Consider the following 26,273-nt stretch of genomic DNA (forward strand, 5'->3'; position numbering starts at 1 on the left):
TTTCTTTGTGGTGTGAAGCACTTGTATTGTTCTTCAGAGGGTGAAGACTTGAGCATGTGCGTAGTCATCTTGGGATCACAGAGAGTATAGCAGTGCTTTTTGACTCTCTTTCTGACCTCTCTTTTCAGCTGTCTGCTTTATTATACTTCACCTATTAGGCTCTACTAATTACCAACTGACTGTTATGTTTTCAACAATGCTCTGAAGCATAAATTGCTTAGCAGTCTGATTTAATTAAATTCACAAAGTTATAGTTTGAAGCCAATCTTTGTAGTTTATTCCACTCTCAGGAAAGTTATTTTTAGCTGTATCTTTCCCTGGTTTCTCTGGCAAAGTAGCCAGCTTATGGTATAATGTCTTGCTCTTAAAGAGGAGAAACTAATTTTTTTTTAAAGATTTTATTTATTTGTCAGAGAGCAAGCGAGCAAGTGAGAGAGCACAAGCAGGAGGAGTGGCAGGCAGAGGTAGAAGCAGACTCCCCGCTAAGCAGGGAGCCCAACTTGGGACTCGATCCCAGGATCCTGGGATCATGACCTGAGAAGAAGGCAGACGCTTAAACAACTGAGCCACCCAGGCATCCCAAAACTAATTATTTCAAGAGTGCCCCTTAGATTTGAACTTCCTACACTCTCAAATAGTCATTTGCCTTGGGTATAGCTTGGAGCTTACTTTTCTTATGGACTGTCTCTGCCCCTGGAAAACCCTCTGAAAAACTACTGTGGGTACTGGGTGAAGTGGTAGTCTACTGGCTTTTTCTCTCCCTGTGTGGAACCTCTGCCCCATGAAAAAGCTGGGGCAAGGGTGAGAAGTCAGGGTTCCAGGGTTCGAGTCCTGCCATGCCTGGAGTAAAATCTCCATCCTATCAATAGGAACTGGATGAAGGAAAAGAGCCCTCAGACTCTTGGCTGTACTCACCAGGAATTTGATCTTTACAACTTGGAATTGGAGGACAGAAGAAATTCTAGCAGCCAGGTGAGATATGGTAAACCTTGACTGGGAGCTATACACAGACCTTATATGTTCCACAAAAATTTACCTAAAATGCATCATAGACCTATATGTAAAATGCAAAACTATAAAAATTCTATAAGATAGAAGAAAATCTAGATAACCTTGTGTTTGACAGTGGCTTTTTAAGATACAATGCCAAAGGCATAATCCATCAAAGAAAGAAGTGATAAAGTGGACTTTTTTAAAATTAAAAATTTCTGGGGCACCTGGGTGGCTCAGTCGTTAAGCGTCTGCCTTCGGCTCGGGTCATGATCCCAGGGTCCTGGGATCGAGCCCCACATCGGGCTCCCTGCTCGGCGGGAAGCCTGCTTCTCCCTCTCCCACCTCCCCTGCTTATGTTCCCTCTCTCGCTGTGTCTCTCTCTGTCAAATAAATAAATAAAATCTTTAAAAAATAAATAATAAATAAATAAATAAATAAATAAATAAATAAATAAATGAAAATAAAATTAAAAATTTCTGCCCTGCAAAAGGCACTGTCAAGAGAATGAGCAGATAAGCCACAGACTGGGAGAAAATATCTTCAAAAGATATACCAGATAAAGGACTGTTATCCAAAATGTACAAAGAACTCTTAAATCTCAACAGTGAGAAAATTAACCTGATTTTAAAATGGGAAAAAATCTGAACAGACATCTTACCATAGAAAATATACATATGGAAAATAAGTGTATGAGAAAATGCTCACCATCATGTCATTAGGGAATTGCAAATTAAAACAACAGTGAGATATCATTACATATTCTATGGCTAAAATCCTAAATACCGGCAAAACCAGATATTGTCAAGGATTTGGAGCAAGAGGAACTCATTCTGGGGGGAATGTAAAATGGTAGAGTCACTTTGGAAGAAGGTTTGGCAGTTTCTCATAAAGCTAAACATAGACTTAACCATGTCATACAGCAATTGCCCTTCTAGGTATTTATCCAAATGAGTGAAAACTTATGATTACACACAAAAATGTACACAGGAATATTTATACTAGCTTTATTAATAGTGGCCCCAAATTGAAAGAAACCAAGATGTCCCATTATAGGTGAATGGTTAAACTGGGATTCATCCATAAAATGGAATGTTATCCAGGAATAAAAAGAAATGAGATACTAAGCCCTGAAGAGACATGGAGGACATTTAAATTTATATTGTTAAGTGAAAGAAGCCAGTCTGTTAGTTTATGAATTAGGATATAGTTTATCATGGTGAACATTCCATGTGAATTCTACTTTTAATGGGTATAGTGTTCTACAAATGTCAGTTATTATAAGTTGATTCTAGTGTTGTTTAGATTTATTCTTATGAACTTTCTAGCTAATTCTTCTGTTAATTCTTCAAAGTATTGAAATCTCCAAATACAATTGTGGATTTGTCTGTGTCTCCTTGCAGTCTGTCAGTTTTTGATTCAGGTATTGTTATGTTTTCTTGGTAAATTGCCCTCCTTATCACTGTGTAATGCCCCCTCTTTATCTTGAGAATATTCCTTCTTCTGAAATCTACTTTTTGATTTAATATAGCCATTCCAACTTTCCTTTGAATAGTGTTTGCGTAATATAACTTACCCATGCATTTTTATTTAAATTGTGTTTCTGATAGAAAGCATATAGTTGGGTATTGAGGAAGATTTGAATAACTACTTAAGTTATCTTAATGTTTTATGTGACTATACAAGCTATTTTTTATTGTCCGTTTTGTCATTACATTTTTGTAAGAATTTGTCTGTTTCCTCTAAATTTACAATAATACTGGCATGAATTATTGATAATGTTTCCTAATCTTTGTGTTTTTATGTTCCCTCTTTTTTCATATTATTACTATGTACCTTTTCTTATATTAATGAATCAGCCAAACATTTGTCTATTTTATTATTTTTTTAAAGAATTTATTTATTTGAGAGAGAGAGTGAGTGAGAGTAGGGGAGAGGGAGAGAATCTCAAGCAGACTCTGCACTGAGCACACAGCCCAACACAGGGCTTGATCTCACAACCCTGAGATCATGACCAGAGCCAAAACCAAGAGTCAGATGCTTAACCAACTGAGCCACCCAGACACCACTTATTAATAAGTTTTGTAAAAGAAACAATTGTGGGGTTTTATTTTATTTTACTTATTTTTTCAAATGTTAGGTTTTATTGATCTTCTGTAATGTGTCTTTGTTTTCTATTTCATGAACTGATGCTTTTACCTTTAATACCTCCTTTTCCTTTTTCCTATTGTTCTTACTATATTCTTAGCCTGGATACTAAGCTCATTAATTTTCACCCCCTTTTCTTTTCTAAGTATTTAAGGCTATAAATTTCCCTTGAAACATGCTTTCACCATGTCTCACAGGTTTTTAATGTGTTTTCATTATTGTTAAATTTTAAGATGTCCCTCATGATTTATTTGATCCATAGAAGGAACCCTCATGTGCTGTTGATGGGAAAACAAGCTGGTGCAGCCTTCGTGGAAAACAGTATGGGTGTGCTTCAAACAATTAAAAATAGAATTACAACATGACCCAGTAATTCCACTACTGGATATAGTTTTTAAAGATTTTATTTATTTCAGAGAGAAAAAGAGAGTGAGCACACACACAAGCTGGGGAGATAGGTAGAGGGAGAGGCAGAAGCCGACTCCCAACTGAATAGAGAGCCTGATGTGCTGCTCGATCCCAGGAGCCTGAGATCATGACCTGAGCCGAAGGCAGACGCTTAACCGACTGAGCCACCCAGGCGCCCCCCACTACTGGATATTTACCCAAAGAAAATGAAAACACTAATTCAAAAGGGTATGTGTACCTGTTTATTGCATTTACAATAGCCAAGCTATGGAAGCAACCCAAGTGCCCATCCAGAGATGAATGGATGAAGAAAATGTGGCATAAATACACAATGGAATATTGTTCAGCCATTAAAAAGAATGAAATCTTGACATTTGCAACATGGATGGAGCTAGAGTATAAATAATGCTAAGTGAAATAAGCCCATCAGAGAAAGACAAGTACCGTATTTAGAAATGTGCTTTAAATTATGAAATATGTGTAGATGTTTCATTTACCTTTATTAGTGTGGTAAGACAGCCATGAATCCTGTAATGCCAATTCTTTAAATTATGAAGTAATCTTTCTGATCTAATGCAAGATCATTTCTTGTGACTATTGCAAATGTGCCTTAGATGGATTATTTCTGTAATTCTTCAAAGCAGAAGTGCATATGTTTCCATTTCCATTTGGTGAGGCTTATGGATTGGGTTGTTTAAATCTTCTGTATACTGTTGATTTGTATATGTGATTTCTCAATAATTGAAAAGGTGTTGAATTATTTCACTCACTTTGTGGATCTGCAATTTCTCCATGGACTTCTATTAATGCTTTGTATATTTTGAGGGTATTTCTAAATGTATATGCAATATTACATAACATTTTCATGGAAGTAACATCTCATCAACTTTGCCATACCCTGTTGGTTAGAAGCAAGACACAGATCCTGCCCACTTTTAAGGGAAGGAGATTACACAGTGTAAGGATCATGATAGATCTTTTAGATCTATCTTTAGAGTCATAGTTTTACAATAAATATTTATTATGATTAAACACCTCCTGGATCATTTAAGTGGCTTAGAACACTTACACTTCAACTCCATTTATACCCGTCCCAACTTACAATTGTCATATATTTGACAAGGTAGACTTCATTAAATTAAACACTTTTGCTCTGAGCAAAGTAGTGCTAATGGAAAGACAAGCCACAGACTCGGAAAACCCATTTCCAAATAACACACCTGGCAAAGGACTTGTATCAAGAATATATGAGGATTGCACTCACATGTGGAATTTAAGAAACAAAACAAGCAAAGGGGAAAAAAACTGAGAGGGAGACAAAGCAAGAAACAGACTCTTAATTATAGAGAACAATCTGATAGTTACCAGAGGGGCGGGGGGGTTGAGGGATGAGTGAAACAGGTGATGGGGATTGAGGAGGGCACTTGTGATGAGCACGGGGTGTTGTATGGAAGTGTTGAATCACTATATTGTACACCTGAAACTGATATAATACTGTATGTTAACTGGAATTAAAAAACCTAAAGAATAGGGGTGCCTGTGTGGCACAGTAGGTTGGGCTTGAATTCAACTTTGGTTTCGGCTTCAGTCATGATCTTGGGGTCATGGCACTGAGCCCTGTGTTGGGCTCCCCACGCAGTGTGAATTCTGCTTGGGTTTCTCTCTCCTTCTCCCTCCGACTCTCTCTCTAAAATAAAGAGGTAGATCTTTAAAAAAAAAATACATAAGGAAACCTAAACACGCAATAGTAAGGAACAACCCAAGAAAAATGGGAGGCAAAAGATAAGATATTCAGATGCCAAATAAGCATATGAAAAGATGCTCAAACTCATATGCCATTAGGGAACTGCAAATTAAATCTACAATGAGATAACACTATATACTTAGTAGAATGACTACACATTTATTTTTTAATTAATTTTTAATTTTTATTGTTATGTTAATCACCATACATTACATATTAGTTTTTGATGTAGTGTTCCATGATTCATTCTTTGCGTGTAACACCCAGTGCTCCATTCAATACATGCCCTATTTAATACCCATCTCCTTTAAAATATATATAATACCAAATTCTGGGGAAGATGTGGAGCAACTGGAACTCATGTATTTGTGGTGGAAATGCAAAATGACACAGGAAGTTTGGAAAGGCTTGGTGCTCATTCCCACTCCTAGGCATTTACCCTATAGAAATGAACATTTATGTTCACACCAAACCAGTACCTGAAAGTTTATAGCAGTTTTATTCATAATTGCCCAAACTGGAAACATCTCACATGCCCAGCAAGTAGTGAATGTATAAAATACTGTGGCACAGTCCTACAATGAAGTACAACAATAAAAAGGGATAAACCAATGATTCTCATAACATGGATGAATTTTTTTTTTTTTTTAAGGCTGGAGAATTCATTTTTCATTAGCTCAGAGAACCTTGTACATATATCTCTCAGAACAGGATCCCACTGAGGTGAAAGAGAAATGTCACTATCACTGCAAAGATGATCATGGCCTCACATACTGGTCTCCTTTTTTTTTTTTATTATGTTATGTTAATCACCATACATTACATCATTAGTTTTTAATGTAGTGTTCCATGATTCATTTTTTGCGTATAACACCCAGTGCTCCATTCAATACGTGCCCTCTTTAATACCCATCACCAGACTAACACATCCCTCCACCCCCTTCCCCTCTAGAACCCTCAGTTTGTTTCTCAGAGTCCATAGTCTCTCATGGTTCGTCTCCCCCTCCGATTTCCCCCCCTTCAGTTTTCCCTTCCTGCTGTCTTTTTTTTTTTTTTTTAACATATAATGTATTACTTGTTTCAGAGGTACAGGTCTGTGATTCAACAGTCTTACACAATTCAGAGCACTCACCATAGCACATACCCTCCCCAATGTCTATCACCCAGCCACCCCATCCCTCCACCCCACACCACTCCATCAACCCTCAGTTTGTTTCCTGAGATTAAGAATTCCTCCTATCAGTGAGATCATATGATACACATCTTTCTCTGATTGACTTATTTTGCTCAGCATAATACCCTCCAGTTCCATCTATGTCGTTGCAAATGGCAAGATTTCATTCCTTTTGATGGCTGCATGATATTCCATTATACATATATATATACCATGTCTTCTTTATCCATTCATCTGCCGATGGACATCTTGGCTTTTTCCATAGTTTGGCTATTGTGGACATTGCTGCTATAAACATCAGGGTGCACATACCCCTTTGGATCCCTACATTTGTATCTTTGGGGTAAATACCCAGTAGTGCAATTGCTGGGTCATATGGTAGCTCTATTTTCAACTTTTTGAGGAACCTCCATACTGTTTTCCAGAGTGGTGGCACCAGCTTGCATTCCCACCAACACCATAGGAAGGTTCCCCTTTCTCTGCATCCCCATCAACATCTGTCGTTTCCTGACTTGTTAATTTTAGCCATTCTGACTGGTGTGAGGTGGTTATCTCATTGAGGTTTTGATTTGGATTTCCCTGATGCCAAGCGTTGTTGAGCACTTTTTCATGTGTCTGTTGGCCATTTGGATGTCTTCTTTGGAAAAATGTCTATTCATGTCTTCTGCCCATTTCTTGATTGGATTATTTGTTCTTTGGGTGTTGAGTTTGATTAAGTTCTTTATAGATTTTGGATACTAGCCCTTTATCTGATAGTCATTTGCAAATATCTTCGTCCATTCTATTGGTTGTCTTTTGGTTTTGTTGACTGTTTCTTTTGCTGTGCAAAAGCTTTTAATTCTGATGAAGTCTCAATAGTTCATTTTTACCCTTGCTTCCCTTGCCTTCAGTGATGTTTCTAGGAAGAAGTTGCTGCGGCTGAGGTCGAAGAGGTCCTGCCTGTGTTCTCCTTTAGGATTTTGATGGACTCCTGTATCACATTTAGGTCTTTCAACCATTTTGAGTCTACTTTTGTGTGTGGTGTAAGGAAATGGTCCAGTTTCATTCTTCTGCATGTGGCTGTTCAATTTTCCCAATACCATTTGTTGAAGAGACTGTCTTTTTTCCATTGAACATTCTTTCCTGCTTTGTCAAAGATGAGTTGACCATAGAGTTGAGGGTCCATTTCTGGGCTCTCTATTCTGTTCCATTGATCTATGTGTCTGTTTTTGTGCCAGTACCATACTGTCTTGATGATGACAGCTTTGTAATAGAGCTGGAAGTCTGGAATTGTGATGCCACCAGCTGTGCTTTTCTTTTTTAACATTCCTCTGGCTATTCAGGGTCTTTTCTGGTTCCATACAAATTTTAGGATGATTTGTTCCATTTCTTTGAAAAAAGTGGATGGTATTTTGATAGGGATTGCATTAAATGTGTTGACTGCTCGAGGTAGCATTGACAGCTTCACAATATTTGTTCTTCCAATCCATGAGCATGGAACGTTTTTCCATTTCTTTGTGTCTTCCTCAATTTCTTTCATGAATTTTCTCAATTTCTTTTTACAGTTTTCTGAGTACAGAATCTTTGCCTCTTTGGTTAGATTTATTCCTAGGTATCTTATGGTTTGGGTGCAATTGTAAATGGGATCAACTCCTTAATTTCTCTTTCTTCTGTCTTGTTGTTGGTGTATAGAAATGCCACTGATTTCTGTGCATTGATTTTATATCCTGCCACTTTACTGAATTCCTGTATGAGTTCTAGCAGTTTTGGGATGGAGTCTTTGGGTTTTCCACATAAAGTATCATATTATCTGCAAAAAGTGAGTTTCACTTCTAGAATTGCTAATTCGGATGCCTTCTATTTCTTTTTGTTGTCTGATTGCTGAGGCTAGGACTTCAAGTACTATGTTGAATAGCAGTGGTGATAGTGGACATCCCTACCGTGTTCCTGACCTTAGGGGACAAGCTTTTAGTTTTTCCCCATTGAGAATGATATTCGCTGTGGGTTTTTCATAGATGGCTTTTATGATACTGAGGTATGTACCCTCTATCCCTACACTGTGAGGAGTTTTGATCAAGAAACGATGCTGTAATTTGTCAAATGCTTTTTCTGCATCTATATTGGGAGGATCATATCATTCTTGTTCTTTCTTTTATTAATGTATTGTATCACATTGATTGATTTGTGGATGTTGAGCCAACCTTGCAGCCCAGGAATAAATCCCACTTGGTCGTGGTGAGTAATCCTTTTAATGTACTGTTGGAGCCTATTGGCTAGTATTTTGGTGAGAATTTTTGCATCCATGTTCATCAGGTATATTGGTCTGTAATTCTCCTTTTTGATGGGGGTCTTTGGTTTTAGGATCAAGGTAATGGTGGCCCCATAAAACAAGTTTGGAACTTTTCCTTCCATTTCTATTTTTTTGGAAGAGTTTCAGAAGAATAGGTATTAATTCTTCTTTAAATGTTTGGTAGAATTCCCTGGGAAGCCATCTGGCCCGGGCTTTTGTTTGTTGGGAGATTTTTGATTACTGCTTCAATTTCCTTAGTGGTTATAGGTCTGTTCAGGTTTTCTATTTCATCCTGGTTCAGTTTTGGTAGTTTATACATCTCTAGGAATGCATCCATTTCTTCCAGATTATCTAATTTGCTGGCATGTAGTTGCTCATAATATGTTCTTATAATTGTATTTCTTTGGTGTTAGTTATGATCTCTCCTCTTTCATTCATGATTTTATTTATTTGAGTCATTTCTCTTTTCTTTTTGATAAGTCTGGCCAGGGGTTTATCAATCTTATTAATTCTTTCAAAGAACCAGCTCCTAGTTTCGTTGATCTGTTCTACTGTTCTTTTGATTTCTATTTCATTGATTTCTGCTGATCTTTATTATTTCTCTCCTGCTGGGTTTAGGCTTTATTTGCTGTTCTTTCTCCAGCTCCTTTAGGTGTAGTGTTAGGTTGTGTATTTGAGACCTTTCTTGTTTCTTGAGAAAGGCTTGTATTGCGATATACTTTCCTCTTAGGACTGCCTTTGCTGCATCCCAAAGATTTTGAACCGTTGTGTTTTCATTTTCATTTGTTTCCTGGTTGACCCATTCATTCTTTAGTAGGATGCTCTTTAGCCTCCATGTATTTGAGTTCTTTCCAACTTTCTCTTGTGATTGAGCTCTAGCTTCAAAGCATTGTGGTCTGAAAATAGGCAGGGAATGATCCCAATCTTTTGTGACCTAGGATGTGATCTATTCTGGAGAATGTTCCATGGGCACTAGAGAAGAATGTGTATTCTGTTGCTTTGGGATGGAATGTTCTGAATATCTGTGAAGGTCATTTGGTCCAGTGTGTCATTTAAAGTCTTTATTTCCTTGTTGATCTTTTGCTTAGATGATCTGTCCATTTCAGTGAGGGGGGTGTTAAAGTCCCCTATTATTATTGTATTGTTGTCAATGTGTTTCTTTGCTTTTGTTACTAATTGGCTTATATAATTGGCTGCTCCCATGTTAGGGGCATAGATATTTACAATTGTTAGATCTTCTTGTTGGATAGACCCTTTAAGTAGGATATAATGTCCTTCTTCATCTCTTATGATAGTCTTTGGTTTAAAATCTAATTTGATATAAAGATTGCCACCCCAGCTTTCTTTTGGTGTCCATTAGCATGGTAAATGGTTTTCCACCCCCTCACTTTCAATCTGAAGGTGTCTTTGGGTCTAAAATGAGTCTCTTGCAGACCGCATATTGATGGGTCTTGTTTTCTTATCCAATCTGATAGCCTGTGTCTTTTGATTGGGGCACTTAGCCCATTTACATTCAGGGTAACTATTGAAAGATATGAATTTAGTGCCACTGTATTGCCTGAAAGGTGACTGTTACTGTATATTGTCTGTGTTCCTTTCTGGTCTATGTTGCTTTTAGGCTCTCTCTTTGCTTAGAGGACCCCTTTCAAGATTTCCTGTAGGGCTGGTTTTGTGTTTGCAAATTCCTTTAGTTTTTGTTTGTCCTGGAAGCTTTTTATCTCTCCTTTTATTTTCAATGACAGCCTAGCTGTATATAGCATTCTTGGCTGCATATTTTTCTCATTTAGTGCTCTGAATATATCCTGCCAGTCCTTTCTGGCCTGCCAGGTCTCTGTGGATAGGTCTGCTTCCAATCTAATCTTTCTACCATTGTAGGTTACATATCTCTTCTCCCGAGCTGCTTTCAGGATTTTCTCATTGTCTCTGAGACTCGTAAGTTTTACTATTAGATGTCAGGGTGTTGACCTATTTTTATTGATTTTGAGGGGGGTTCTCTGTGCCTCCTGGATTTTGATGCCTGTTTCCTTCCCCAAATTAGGGAAGTTCTCTGCTATAATTTGCTCCAATATACCTTCTGCCCCCCTCTCTCTTTCTTCTTCTGGGATCTCAATTATTCTAATATTGTTTCATCTTATGGTATCATTTCTCTCTCGAATTTTGCCCTCGTGATCCAGTAGTTGTTTATCTCTCTTTTTCTCAGCTTATTTTCCATCATTTGTTCTTCTATATCACTTATTCTCTCTTCTGCCTCATTTATCCTAGCAGTTACAGCCTCCATTTTTGATTGCACCTTATTAATAGCCTTTTTGATTTCGACTTGGTTAGATTTTAGTTCTTTCTCCAGAAAGTGTTTCTCTGACATCTTCCGTGCTTTTTTCAAGCCCAGTTAGTATTTTTATAATTGTCATTCTGAACTCTAGTTCCGACATCTTACTAATGTCTGTATTGATTGGGTCCCTTGCAGTCGGTACCGCCTCTTGTTCTTTTTTTTGAGGTGATTTTTTTCCATCTTGTCATTTTGTCCAGAGGAGAATATATGGATGAGAGAACAAAATGCTAACAGGGTAACAACAACCCCAGAAAAATATACACTAAACAAATCAGAAGAGACCTGAAACCAGGGGAAAAGAAAGGGAAGGAAAGAAGAAAAGAAAAAGATTAAAAAGGAATATGATCAAATATGATCAGGCTGGTGAACAGATCAGTGCCACACACTAGATTTTTAGCATATTCTGGTCTGTTAGAAGAAACTGCCTCCCAAAATTTTGAAGAAAGAAAAGTTTATATATGTACAAAAATAAGGGTAAATATGATGAAGGGATGGAATATGACTGTAAAGATGAAAATTATAAAAGACTTTATAAAAGGAATTGATAAGAAGGTTCAAAAAAGAAAGAGGATTTAAAAAAACGGGGGGAGAGAATGTGATCAAGCAGGAGACTAGAACAAAGCCATACACTAGAGATTTAGGGTATATTTTGATCTGTTACAAGAAATTGTATCCCAAAATTTTAAAGAGAGAACACTTTATATATACCAAAACTAAGGTTAACTACTATGAAGGGATAGAATATGACTCTAAAAATGAAAAATAAAAAAGATTTTTTAAAAAAGGGATTGATAAGATGTTGGTTGAAAAAGGGAAAAAGAAAAATTAAAAAAAAAAACCTTTGAAACACTAAAGAATCATGGGGGAAAAAGCCATGAATTCTATGTGCTGTATTCCCCTAGCGCTGGAGTTCTTCCATTCTCATTTATAGGTAAACTTGGTCTTGGCTGGCTGTTCTTGCTGATCTTCTGGGGGAGGGGCCTGTTGCCATGGTTCCCAAATGTCTTTGCTGGAGGTGGAATTTCCCCGCCCTTGCCTGTCCAGGCTAAGTAATCTGCTCGGGTTTGCTCTTGGGAGCTTTTGTTCCCTGCAAGCTTTCCATACACCTTTGGAGGACAAGAGTGAAAATGGCGGCCTCCCAATCTCTGCCCCTGACGAGCCGAGAACTCGGGGCCCCGCTCCTCAGTGAGCCCCCAGAGAAAAGCCGTCAGTCACTCCCTTCTCCCCGGTCTCCGGCCACACTCTGTGCTCACTCGGCCTGTGACCGAGCATTTCTATGTCTGGCACCTGACCCTGTGTGGAGTCTCCAAACCCAGCAGATCCCTGCGGTGCGCTACCACGCCGCTCCTCCCAGGGGAGGAAGAGGAGTCTCCCAGTATCTGCCACTTGTTGGGTCCCTGCTGGAGGAGCAGTGGCCCGACTGTACCCTGGATCACAGTTTATGGCAACCCCGAGCTGAGAGCCCACTCCTCGGCTCCATCTCTGCAGCCGGGTTTCCTGCTCCGATACCTGGGATCTCTGCTGCACTCAGGCACCCCCAGTCTTTCTGTGACCCCGAGGGTCCTGAGACCACACTGTCCCAGCACGGGCTCCACCCCCCACTTAGCCACTGGAGCAACGTCCCTCAGCGGAGTCGACTTCTAAAAGTTCCGATTTTGTGCTCCGTAACTTTCACTTATCGGTAGCGCCTGATGGATGCCCCCTCCCCCGCCGTCTATCTTCCCGAATATCGCCTCGGATTCACTTCTCTGCACATCCTGCCTTCCAGAAAGTGGTTGCTTTTCTGTTCAGAGTTGGTTATTCTTTTTCTTCGATCTCCTGTTGAGTTTGTAGGTGTTCAGAATGGTTTGATCCCTATCCCGCTGAATTCCTGAGACCAGACGAAATCCAGGTCTCCTACTACTCTGCCATCTTGCTCCACTCCCCAACATGGATGAATCTTAAATGCATTTCACTAAGTGAAAGAAACCAAACCAAAATATCTACATATTGTGATTCCAATCATATGACCTCTTGAAAGGGAAAAACCATAGGGATGGATAACAAATCAGCGGTTTTCAGGGATTGGGAATGGAGAAAGTGGTTTACAACAAAAAGAACAATTGAGAAAGGGGCACCTGGGTGGCTCAGTCGTTAAATGTCTGCCTTCGGCTCAGGTCATGATCCCAGGGTCCTGGGATTGAGCCCCACATCGGGCTTCCGGCTCCACGGGAAGCCTGCTTTTTGTAAGTAATCAGGCTCACAACTGAGCTACCCAGGCCCCCTGTTCTATGGGTTTTATCACTAATAATTTCTCTCAATTTTTTTTTAATTTTATTTTTTTGACAAACACAGTGAGAGAGGGAACGCAAGCAGGGGGAGTGGGAGAGGGAGGCCTGGGTGGCTCAGTTGGTTAAGTGTCTACCTTCGGCTCAGGTCATGATCTCAGGGGTCTGGGATTGAGCCCGTCGGGCTCCCTGCTCAGTGGGGAGCCTGATTCTCCCTCTGCCTGCTGCTCCCTCTGCCCCTCCCCCCATGCGTGCGTGTGCACTCTCTCTCAAATAAAATCTTAAAAAAAACCCCATAGAACTATAAATCAGGACTGAATTTTACTGTATGTAAATTACAAATACAAATCTCTAATATAACAGATGTATATTTGTACCTATTAAATGAGCAGACATTTACAAAGAGAGAGAAAGGCCGTATTTTGATGAATGTGTGGAGAAATACGCATATTTATACACCACTGACAGGAATGTAATTTTTACAACTATACTGAGCACAATTCAATAGTACTTTTCAGATGCCCTAATAATGCTCTCATCAAACTCAGTAATTCCCATTCTAGAAATTTACTGCAAAGAAATAATTACAAATGTACATGATTAATGTACAATGAAGTTTATTACATTTTATAGGCAAAATTGGTAATATGCAAAATGTCCAGCAGCATGCAATCATCTACCTAAATTTTGTTAGATCCATATGAAATATTATGTAACAATACTGTTTTCAAAGAACGCTAATTACATGCAAATACATTATTTTCAAATGAAAAAAGATGGAGAACAACATATACAATATGATGTCAATTTTGTTTTTAAATTGTACACCTGAAATGAACAGACATTGTATGTTTACTAACTGGAATTAAAATGAAAACTTGAAAAAACTATGTTACATTCTTTTTTAAAGGGGCAAAAGGAAACAAACTCAGATGTTGAGTTGTTTTCTGGGTTATAAGATTATAGGTGTTCTTTACTTTTTAATTTATACCTTTGATTTTTCAACAGTGATCATCTGTTACTTTTATCATCAAGTAAAAAAGTATTTTTAAAATTCCGAAACAACAAACAAGCCCAGCCCAATCCAGCCAATTCCATGATCTTTTCTGTTTCCATCTTCACTTCGAAGACTACACTGATGTCCCCTGGATGCCTGTTGTCCTCTTGTTCCTTCAAGTACTGGACTCATACTGCAGATGAACACCTGTCAAAGCAAGAGAGTAGCAGGATCCCTCCAAGAGCATGAAACCCTGAAGTTAATACTGGCCTAGTCAGCCACAGGTTGATACGAGTATCAATCTCCATGACCTATGTAGGGAACAGATGTTTTTAAAAGTTGCAATGCCCGTATTACATAATTGGAAGTTCCCCTCTTCTAAATCTCTTCTAGGAAAGAATCTTTATAACCTTTAGATATTCTATCATGCTCTGGGGATTGACAAATAATAGGTCTAAGGGTTGACCTTTCAGTGTACTGTTTCCTTACACCTTACCAGGTGTTTGGAGTTGCCTGGAACCACTGTGCTCTCCGCCTCTACCCCATCCATCCTATATAAAAAAAGCTGAGCTATTTGGTACTACTTGTGCTACCTCCTCTGTCCTCGACCCCTCTGTCACTGATCCAGAGAGTTCTAAGCTGCAAACCTTGTTCTGGGTTGTTTCTCAATAGGGGTCAAGAGAAATCTCTACAAAGGCAGCTGTACCTGAGAAGAGGGCTTGGAACAGTGACTCTCACACAAACAGCAACGGAAGTAGTGCAATGCAACTTAAAAGTCACTGGTTTAAGAAGCAAGTCTCAGGGCCTCCTCCAGTGACATAAAGGACCCTCACTTTTCTCCCCTCTCTTCCTCCATTACTAAGGGCAATAGGAATTCACTCTTATCTTCACTCAACACACATCCAAGATCTCTCAGGTTTGTTTACTTCCTTCATGTAGGCTTCTAGGTCCAGTATCTACTAAAATGTCAAATTTTTGTTACTCCATTATGGGATTTCATGGCCTCCTTCCCTCTCCTTATATTCAGAGAAAAACATGGGTGTCACTCCACTCACTCACTGAGGCTTCATTCACAAGGCTCCTCCCAGATGATGACTGTTACAGATGGCCTGAGGAAGGGAAAAGAAAAAAACAAAACAAATCCACACCCACTGAAACCCACCAGGGTCTGGCAGGGAATAAAAGGTGGTTAGTGAGAGCAAGATGTGCACTAGAAAAACTCTGAAGAGGCAAGACCCGGGATAAGGTACCAGATAGTGTGACCCAGGGTGTCCTGAGGAATCACTGGGAATACAAGACTTTCCACTTACCCTATGCTGCCCATCCCCAAGAGAGATAAAAGGTAACCTGGACTCCTGATAGTGTTCACTATTAACCCCTGAGATATCTGTTCTTATGCAACATATGCCCTAAGACAAGTCCTGATCTCTGATGACTAACTCAGAAGGGGGGCTGGGATGGGGCAAGCCCTCCTACTAGTATTTTGTAATCAGCTGAGACCTCAGGAGTAAGTCCTGGGGCTGGGGTCCACAGGGTTGCTGGCCCTGGCTACAGCTTCTCCAGTAACTGTCATAATATCAGGAGGAAGTGGGTATCGGGCTGATTAACGTTAGTATTCCCCAACCACAGAGGCAAGTAGGACAAATTCGACCCCAACTCTAGCATTCATGACTCCCTGCGTCTTAAGAGATGGGAGGAAGGAAGTGCTAATGAAAGAGAGTGACTCCTAACAGCAGCTGCACAGGCCAGAAAAGTGCCAGTGGAAGGAGAAGGTATGGCTTTGGTTTGCTGTTATCAGTGGTCGTATCTGAGTCAAGGCGCTGAAGGAAGAAGGAATAATGTGAAGTGCAGGGATAGGGGTTACTTTCAAGTCAGCTGACTGCCTTCCTTCCATTAAGCTGGGGGCCTTTGTTGCTGAAACCCAATTTCCTCTCTGGTGGCCTATATTCCAGCACTGGGGATCCAGCAATTTTTGACTACTGGAAACCTAACAGAACAAGCCTTATACCTTCTTTGAGGGATTTTTTTTTTTTTTTTAAACTGGGAACGTGGAGTACTCTTTATGGGAAGTGACAGTTCATATATGCACATACAGTATGATTTCTGAACAGAAAAAGTAGCTGAGAGGGCTAAGCATGCAACTGAAAGGAGCAACCTGTGGTCTGGAGAGTCTCCAGAGGATGATCCCTCCCTCTGCTGAGTCATGCCTTGTGAAGCTGAGATGAAGACAGGCTGTAGTCACTCTCCACTTCTTGCCTTTTCTTCTCCCTCACATGAAGTCTTCTACCAGGTTCTCCTGAGGAATAAATATAAAGCAGCCCCCACAGGAGGGGATGGGCTGTCTGAGGGCCTGGTCACTCTATCACAGTGGCTTTAAACCTTCAGTGAAATACTGACTCATGTGAAGACTATAACCGAAGAAAAATGACTACATGCAATGTCGCAGGGTTCACACTCTCTTCTCCTAAACTTGACCTTCCGGGTCCCAAGGGACATCTCTCTGCATCAATTTCCAGTCCTTCCCAACAGCACAGCGGGTATCTACAATAGGTCCACTAAACTGGATGCATCCTGACCTCAGAGTGGATTTCGCAAAGTGGTCTCGTTATTCACCACCCATTGATGCGAGCTTTCTTTTGTCTATCCTTTATCTTAAAAGCTCAATTAGGTAACTGGACTGTCTTGTTCTAGTCAATCAATATGTGAGTTTTTTAAAGTGCTGTGCCTGTTCTCTTGTTTTGTTTTTTTTTAAAGGACAGTACCAGCCCATGCTCCTCAACCCAGAGGCTCAGAAGCCAGAGTACATTATGGAACAGCCAACACAAGCTCGTACCATGTAACAGAGTTAGGTCAACGTCAAGGGAAAATTTTGATCTAAGGAAACCTTTTTATGCCACTTCAAGCTGCCCAGGTCTGTGCTGAGATGGCCACGGCATCCCCTCAGTTCTGAGAGCCAGCAGCTCCTCTAGCTGTCCTTGCTTGGGACTGCTGCTCATTCTCTCACACCCGGTATGTGACAGACCCAGACGGCGTAAATGGGAGCGCACAGAGCAAGGTGCCGGGGATAGAGCAGGCGCTCAGTAAACGAGGGGATCGTTTTTGCTAGGCGTTCTGCAAGCCAACACTGCAGTGCAATGTGCAAATCATAGTTTCTGTAACTTCGAAGACTCCCTGCCACTCTTCTGTGGCTCCTACCAACAATCCACTACATCCTTTCCTCTTTTCCATCTGCACAGCCGCCATGAGCCAACCTCTAACCATTCCTCAGGCACTGAAGCATATTCTAGTTGGCCCACAGTGCTCGTTCCCAGACCAGCTTTTGCTATAATCCTGGGTCACTTCAGTATGTAGGTAACAGACCATCTGACATCCCAGCTTCACAAGTATCTTGCCCACTCCGGGTTTGAAGTCTCAAGGTTTCAAAATCCACTCTCTGATCACAGGTCCTATTATTCCAAGTTTCCAACTACTCAACACCCATCTTGATCACGCCCAGTCCTCTTTTTAGTCACAGACTTGGAGCTCACTTTGGACCTACACTGCCTTCCACAGAGAGTCTGGATTTTCAAAGTCATTTCTGCATAACCCTTCTCTTGCTAGCTGTCCACTTCTCAATCAATAAAGGTCAGGCCCAGGCAATCAAATTTACTTGTGACAGTGGCCTAAGACCACTTTACAATTTCTTGAGTTTCTAATGGAGTTTCAAGCTAGTTTCTCGCTTTAACGGAGTAATATCACATCTCACGTATCATTTAATATAATAGTACCTCACTTTAACATGCCAAAAGGCCCCACTCCAGCCTCTTGGCCCGAATATTCCGCAGACTCTGGTTCGTCTCCGTAATCCTGTCCCTGGTCAGCTTCCTCTCCCCATCAGTCACCTCGACAATTACAAATCTTCAACTCCCTTCTCAGCTCCTCCTCCTAACTCCGAATGCCTGTGTTCCAGCGAGGAGGTAACTCCTTTCAACCAAGGCTATCCCTCCACCCCCATTTTAGAGCCAGAGGTTTCACCCTCCCAACCTACATTGGTTCCCAGGATCTTATTCCGTCTGCTATCGTCTTTCTCTCCCACATCTACAATGCCTCCCTTCTCAGTGCTTCCCGCCCCGAAGTCTGCAATTTTCTCCCACGGTAAAGGGGAAGCTTATACGACTCACTGCAGCACCCTGATGGAATCGTTTAACTTGTATTCTAGTTGTCACATCTTCTAACAGAAAGAAGGCTTCTCACGGAACAAGAACAATTAATCATTCGGAAATAAGAAAAGAAATGTGAGCCCGCTGGGTGGCGAACAGAAAGGGGAGGCCTACCTGTCAGTGTAGTAGGTAAGGGGATAGCTGAGGTAAAGCTGAAAGGGGAAACTGAATACCAGCCACAGGAGCAAACCCCAGACTGTGAGGATGAAGTTTCTGATCAGTGATCACTTTGGTCCTACCCAAGGAGCAACCAGCAGCAACTGGGGCGGCAGCGGCAGCCATGCAACATCTGCAAGTAGCCAAGACTAAAATGCAGGCATAGAGACAGAGTAGTTCACGGAAAACATAATCTCAAATATGACCCAGATGTGGCCCTTGTGCTGTTACAGCCCATTCTCCCACCCTTGGCAAACATCACTGATGAGTCGTTAACGCTCTTTCACACTGCCCTGAGAGCTGGCTTCGGAATCCTTTTATAAAACAGAATCAAGGCAGGTACTCTCAATCGGCTGGAGATGGTACTTGAGATGAAGTAAATATATCTGCTATGCTTGTGCTACACAGAAAAGTCCTCAGCAAAAGGATTAGAAGATAGGAGTAAGCTTCGGGAGAAAGCATACTGAAGACAGCTTGGACGTTGTAGGCAACTGGCGGGGAAAAGCTGAGCCCATGGAGATCACAGAGCAGGCGCCCAATTAATGTCTGTTGATGATTCAGTTTTTCATTCAACAAACATTTAATGAGGCCTACAATGTGCACGGGATTAGGCACCGAATACAAAGATGAATAAGGCACTGTCCTTGCCTGTAAGGAATTTAGAGTCTGGTAGACGAGAGCCATAGACACGGACAATGATAATACAACCTGATAAGTGCTAGGACACTTAGCAGGTTGTATTATATCCATCCGAGTAGGATTTCTTCAGAAGAGCACAACTCCAGGTTGAGGTTGGATCCATGCAGTCCTCCCAGCCACCAGGGCCTGCTGTTGTCTCTGTCACGTGGTGAGCATCCCAAGAACTAACAATGATAGCTATGATTGATAGAGTGCTTATGACATACACTTGACAAATGTCCTCATAGAAACCCTGCAAATTAATTATGATATTAGATGAAGCAACTGAGGTTCAATGAGGTTAAGTAACATGCCTTAGATCACACAGCTAGTAAACAGTTGAGTCAGGTTTCAAGTCCGGTTTTGACCAACTCCAAAGCATTTTTCTACATTTTTAGGATAACCTTTATTCAGGTGTAACACAACTTTTCAACAGGTTTCTATTTGGAAATAAGAGCAAAGGCAATAGATTAGTGATCAGGGCATGGACAAAATTCATCTGGTTTCCCAACCCATTTGGCAGAGAAGAAAAAGATGGCAGAGAATTGACTTCATACTAGCATACCATTGAAAACCTTCACGTCGGTTCGTTTTCTTTTCTTCCTTGAACCCTCAGAGTCTCATCGACAATGTAAAATATAAGCACCTCTAGTTAACTATCTTCTTTTAATCCTTGTCACAGTCAACATCATTATCAGCAGCAACTATAGTTGATACAGCATTTAACATACTTCCGACTCGTTCTAAGCCATTTACACGAACAATCCCATTAAATCCTTAAAAATCATTGCGATCACTACCCCCCACCAAACCACTGCAAAAAAAAGATTATTACCCCTATTTTACATAAGTGAAAGGAAAGCCCCAGAGAAGTGAAAAACCATGCTTGACACCACACTGGCGAATGTAAGAGCAAATCGGAGCCTAGGCTATTTAGTCTCAAGGCCCAAACTCTTACTGTCCTGGCTTTGCTGTCCTACTCAGAGCTTCCTCTCCCACCCCTTCTTCCCCTTACTGCCCTCTAGGATGGCTACGTACACAGGGTCCACTGAAAATACCTAAGGTCTACTTAACTGCAATCTCCTATTAATCGTTCTAGTCACAGAAATCCATTCTCTGAATCTCCAAGGTCACTACTCTGAGCCCTAGGTGGAGAATTTTCCAAAGGACATGTTCCTCTTGCTTTGAGCAAAGAGGAAATGAATACTGCATCTACAGATTTTTGATTACTGAACATGTTTTACTGGGAGGTGTAACCATAAACACTGTAAAGTCCCTAAGCAAAATAGAATGACTGAGACAGTAACAACGAGAGCCACCTCTTCCCTGAGTGGGTTTTAGAGAGGAGAGCCTCTACTCTGACTTTGAGTGACATGTGGTCATGAAGGAGGGCTGCTACTGCTGAGAAGGACCAGGAACTAAGTAATCCTATGACAGGTCTGCAGCTGTTCAGATGATGGAGAATCACCATTTCCTATACAGCTGCACCCCAAGAGAAACCTGCAAAACACGGTCCAGTCAAGCCCTGGTCCAAAAGAGATCAGTAGCAATGCCCATCTAAAAAACATGAGGGGATTTCTCATCAAGGCCAGGGATGGAGGTAGGTGAATGCACATTTGCCCAGGTCTGAGAGCCTTAACTGGCCCCTCTATTAGGTCCATGTTTGTATAGCCTCTAAGAGGTCAGGTCCTCTTCTCCACTCCCACTCCTTCTGGCCTCAGATCATTTATCATCTTACCTACTACAGTCGCCTTCTAACTAATCTCCCTGTCCGGATTTGAAGATCTTCCAGAACATGCTCTATAGTACTGCTAGAGTGACCATCAAATGCATCTCTTACTGAAACACTCAAAATGGAATCCGCATTTCATGAAATACTATATAAGGATCTATCGTCAGCCTACATTTCTAACCCAATCTCAGGAACTACTTGTAGTCCCCCCATTTCATCATTCTATTTCCAATGTCCATGCCTTTGCTTAAAAGGTCCTTCCCTGTTTTCTTCCTGGTCAAGCTTTACTTCTTTTAAGAATCCCCTTAAGCATCAGTTCCTCCAGCCTCTGGCATCTCCATACTCAATCAAATGATTTCTCTTCCGAACCCCAGAGTATCTTGTACATACCTCCACTGTAGAGCATACCATACTGTTGTAATTATCTGTGTACATGTCGAACTCTCTCACTAGACTGAGAACTCCTGAGGGCAGGGACTGTGTCTAAATTCGTCTCCACATCCCCATCTCCCAGCACCGTGCCGCAGCTCAAAAGGCAGCAGAGAGAAGAAACTGCAGATGCAGGAGAGAGAACAGTAAAGCAATATTTTTGACTTGGGGTACAATACAAATATGCTGATTAAGCTGAAGCTGTAGAAAAACATTTCAGCTCAATACTGCACACGAGTCTTCAAAGAAGAGACAAGCTGACTTAGGAAGGACTTCCCCATCACTAATTGTACTGACCCGCTGGATAAAATTTAAGGCCATTTGTTGGGTATATCTTAAAAGAACTTGAATTAGGATCAAACTGAAATAAGCAGGCTTGGATATGAGGCTCTTAAGGCCCTTCCATTCCTGAGGTTCTAAATCTGCAATCTGTGCTATATCCAAGGGAGCCATCACGCCGAGCCTATGTCACAGACCCATGAGTGACTTGGCTCCCAGAATCGTGGCAGAGGCCGAGGTTTCATTCCCATCCATACTAGACTGATTGCAAACTAACAACATAACCCATTCCCTCAGGCCCTGCTTTCCCAGGTGTCCCTTGAACCAGGGGCAGGAAATACTTTAAACGCTTTCAGGGCTACCAAGAAGGATCTCATGACCCTGAGTATCTTCCAAAACCTGCTCCCTAAAGTCTTAGTTTTCTCCTTAAACCCTTAGTGCCTCTGATCAATGTTTGTTAAAATGCCATTTAATCTAATGTGGTGAGTCAGCATTAATCAAGTGTATACTAAAGGACGGATAAAAGCAACACAACCCTTCTGTCCCCCACAGGAAATCATTTAGCCTGATCTTCCCCTCCCTCTAACACAAATCAAAGAATACCCACAAAATAACACTGATTTTTAAATTCTGGTATTCAGTTTCCTTAACTGCGAAATATGGAGATTGTACTGAATGGTCTCCCAGATCCCTCCTACCCCAGAGAAACTCAAAGAGCTTCCAAACCCATGTTTTTCCACTTGTAAAATAAACACATGAAATCTGTTCTTCCAAATTCACCAAATTTCTATAAGGGTCAAATAAAACCATGTTTGTGAAAGGTTTTCAAATGATGAAGTGCTATACAAATTTAAGGAATTACTCTTGTAAATCAAGATATGCTGGAGGAGATATATTGTAAATTAAGATATACTGGAGAAGTACACTCTGCCATTAATTAGATGAGTTACCCTAACAAATTTATTCTCTCTCTCTGGGATGCCTCAGAAAGTTGTGGTGATGATGAAATGGGAACATGTGAAGTAGGCATACAATAATACTGTTTCATTTGTCCTCATTGAGATAGTCAGAATCTCAGAAACAAATGTGACCTTTAAGTGCATGTAATCCAACCTCTCATTACAATGCAGGGAGATTCTCGGGGTGCCTGGGTGGCTTACTCGTTAAGCATCTGCCTTCGGCTGGGGCCTTAATCCCAGAGGTTCTGGAATCGAGCCCCGCATCAGGCTCCCTGTTCGGCGGGAAGCCTGCTTCTCCCTCTCTCACTCCCCCTGCTTGTGTTCCCTCTCACGCTCACTGTCAAATAAATAAATAAAATCTTAAAAAAAAAAAAAAACAATGCAGGGAGATTCTCAAATTCCATTCCAAGTGGTCACAGAAAAACCATTAGGTATCACTTCCAAGAATATTGTCATCTTTGTGGACAGTTCTTAAATCTGTTTATCCATTAACTAGAACTGCCTTCAAAAGCAGCAAAAATCAACTATTCCTGACTCTATCAAAGATCTGAAAACAGATTATCAAACTCTTTATTTTGGATGTGTTGTCTCCCACAATCTAAACAGCCCTAATTCCTATGATGCTTCTCATAGGATCTAAGTTCAAATCCCTCTCAGAATCCTGGATGTTTTCTAGCTCCCTCTCGGAGAGTTGCTCTTAAGACTGAAACAGAACCATCAGGTAGAACAGGACTCTTACCTCTCTGATTCTAAACTTTTGTAGTGAGAACACAACAAGTTAGCCTTATATTGGAGGGCATGAAGATCTTCAATGGGTACATATCCTGTATACAATGGGCACTGAGTTCCCAGAAGCTTGAAGTATAGAGGAAGCACTTCTAAATGGGAAAGAAGAGTTGATGGGATGCTGACGGCACTAAAAACAAATGGCTTACTACATAATTTCCCTAGTATTAGAAATCATCTCTGTAATTAATACAAAACAAGGGAATGGAACACTATAAATAAGGCAGACTCCTAGGGCCACGTGGAAGAAATGTTACCATCATATAAAAAAAAAAAAACATTTTGTATGACCTTTTATACTGAACAATCTAGTCTATGCAGATGACATCTTCTGTACTTTTCAATCAGAATCTCAGTTCCTAGGACATCTGCCTATTTCTTTCATAAACTAGGAAAAAATATTGAAGATAATAAGTGGAATAGATACACACAATACTTAGGACCTGAATAAAAGGAGAAACATACCACATTCATGTATGAGAAGATTATACAGATGATAGCTCTCCAAAAATCAATCTCTGCCTTCAGTGCCATTCCAACTGCAATTCCAATGGTATTCATGGTGAGGACTTGACAAGTTGTTTCTAAAGGTCTCCTGGAAGAATAAGTACATGAAAATAAAGACAATTTTTTTAAAAAGTAAGAATGAGGGACTCGCTGTACTAAAGTTATTAAGAACCAGGCATGTACAAAAGGACAGCAACCACACTAATCACAATGTGATAAAACAGTTTATTTTATATATAATTTTATATGTTAATTATAAAAACATATAAGCTTATACATTATATGCTTATATACAATAAATACATATTTATGTAACATATATATCATGTATATATGAGGTAGTTCAAACCAGAAATTCTCAACATGAAGCACCACAGTAAATAACTATTGGGTCAAAAAAGAAATGTAAATTATGATCAAACACACTTAACAAACAACAAAACAAGAACACCACTTATGAGATTCAGCCAGTACTACATAGAGCCTTATGTTTTCTTATTTATTATAAAATAATGAAAAAGAATTACCTCAGTAAAGATGACAAACATAATGGGAGCCAAACAAAGGTGAGAAGAGGACAGAAAGAGTATGTGAATGAATAATGGCCAAAACTTGCCAAATTTGATGAAAAAGTATTAATCTATACATCATGCAAGAAGATCAATATATGCCAAGAAGGATAAACTCAAATTCAAATCAAATCTAGACTCATAATAATCAAATTGTCAAAGTGACTTTAGAATCTTGAAGGCAGCAAGAGAAAAACAACTCATCATATGTAATGGATCTTAAGTAAGTTTTCATAAACCATAGACCAGAAAATAGTGGGATGATTATATTCAAACTACTGAAGGAAAACAAACGTTGACCGAGAATTCTGTATCCAGCAAAACTATCCTGGAGAAATGAAGGTGAAATTATGATACTCCCAGATACACAAAAATTAAAAGAATTCAGTGCTAACAGACATGCCTTACAAGAGATACAAAAGAGTCCTACAGGCAGAAATGAAAGGACACTAGACAGTAACTCATATATATATGAAAAATAAAAGAGCATGAGGAAAAGTAACTGCATAAATAAATTTAAAAGACAAAAAATTCAATTTTAATTGTAACATTTTTTGCTCATTTCTGACTTGACAGTAGCATAAAGGAGTAACTAGAAGACTGTGCTAATGTGTTTACATTGCATACAGATGTAATCTGTATAATAATAACAGCACAAAGAGGGGAGGGAACAAAGATACAGTGGAGCAAATTTTGTCCACAACTGAAATTAAGTTGGTATTAACCTGAAAACAATTATTTTAAGGTAAGATGTTAATTGAAATACCAGAGCAACCATGAAAAGAATGTTAGAAAATACAGTAAAAGAAACAAAAAGACGTAAGACACATGGAAAACAAATAGGAAAACAACAGACATCAGTCATACCTTATCAGTATGTTTAATTACATTAAACATAAAAAGACACCACCAAATCTGACTCAAGAAGAAAAATCTGAATAGACCTGTAAAAATAAATATGATAATCTATAAAAGTCCCCCCAAAAAGAGTCCTTGAACAGATGACTTTAATAGGTGAAACATTTAAAGAATTAATACCAGTCCCTTGCTTAATGTTCCAAAAAAAATATTAGAGAAGGAAACACTTTCCAACTCATTCTATGAGGTCCACATTAGCCTGATAACAAAGCCAGACAAAGATAAAATGAGGAAACTATAGAGCAAGCTACCTTTTGAATACAGATTTCCAAAAATGTCCAATGTAACACTAGCAAACCAAATCTAGAAATGAAAATGATTACCATGACCAAGTCAGATTTACCTCAGTACAGCCAAGTTGGCTTAATATCTGAAAATCAATGAATCTAATACACTGTATTTACAGAATAAAAAGGAAACCTCATGATCATATCAACAAATGTAGAAAAAGCATTTGACAAATTAGATGACAACCACTCATGATCTAAAAAAATGAAAACCTCAACAAACTAGGAACAGGAGGGAATTTTCTATATTTGACAAAGGGCATCTACAAAAACTGTACAGCTATCATTGTAATTAATGGAAAAAAGTAAGTGTATTTTCACTAAGACCAGGAAGCCTTCTCTTGCCAATACTGTACAGGAGTTTTTATCCAGAGTAATTAGGCAGAAAAAAGAAATAAAAATCAACAAGATTAGAAAGAAAGAAGTACAATGATCCGTATTTGTAGGG

The 26,273-nt window shown here is 39.9% G+C and overlaps 1 protein-coding gene and 1 long non-coding RNA gene across 34 annotated transcripts in view; one reads left to right on the plus strand and one right to left on the minus strand.

Annotated features, from left to right (window-relative positions):
- Positions 1 to 14,139, plus strand: part of LOC129045928 (uncharacterized) — a 149,734-nt gene extending 135,595 nt beyond the window's left edge. For 20 of the 23 annotated variants that reach the window (XR_010406186.1, XR_010406185.1, XR_010406171.1 and 17 more), the window contains one exon: positions 870 to 4,311. The gene's annotated coding sequence lies outside the window, so the exon portion shown is untranslated. Of the gene's footprint in view, positions 1 to 869; positions 4,312 to 7,354; positions 9,602 to 11,993 lie in introns of those variants that run through there. The other 3 variants (XR_010406183.1, XR_010406179.1, XR_010406184.1) reach the window with 3 other exon arrangements.
- Positions 13,930 to 26,273, minus strand: part of LOC123847856 (uncharacterized) — a 56,341-nt gene continuing 43,997 nt past the window's right edge. For 5 of the 11 annotated variants that reach the window (XR_006791626.2, XR_006791615.2, XR_006791617.2 and 2 more), the window contains 3 exons: positions 24,010 to 24,139; positions 16,482 to 21,643; positions 13,930 to 15,435 (listed from right to left, as the gene is read on the minus strand). This is a non-coding gene — a long non-coding RNA (uncharacterized LOC123847856). Of the gene's footprint in view, positions 15,436 to 16,481; positions 21,644 to 23,497; positions 23,637 to 24,009; positions 24,140 to 26,273 lie in introns of all 11 variants that reach the window. The other 6 variants (XR_010406191.1, XR_006791624.2, XR_010406192.1 and 3 more) reach the window with 6 other exon arrangements.

The sequence above is a fragment of the Mirounga angustirostris genome, unplaced genomic scaffold (genome assembly GCF_029215605.1).
Source record: "Mirounga angustirostris isolate CCGP_5_RB_7025 unplaced genomic scaffold, mMirAng1.0.hap1 SCAF_11, whole genome shotgun sequence".
Classification (NCBI taxonomy): Eukaryota; Metazoa; Chordata; class Mammalia; order Carnivora; family Phocidae; genus Mirounga; species Mirounga angustirostris.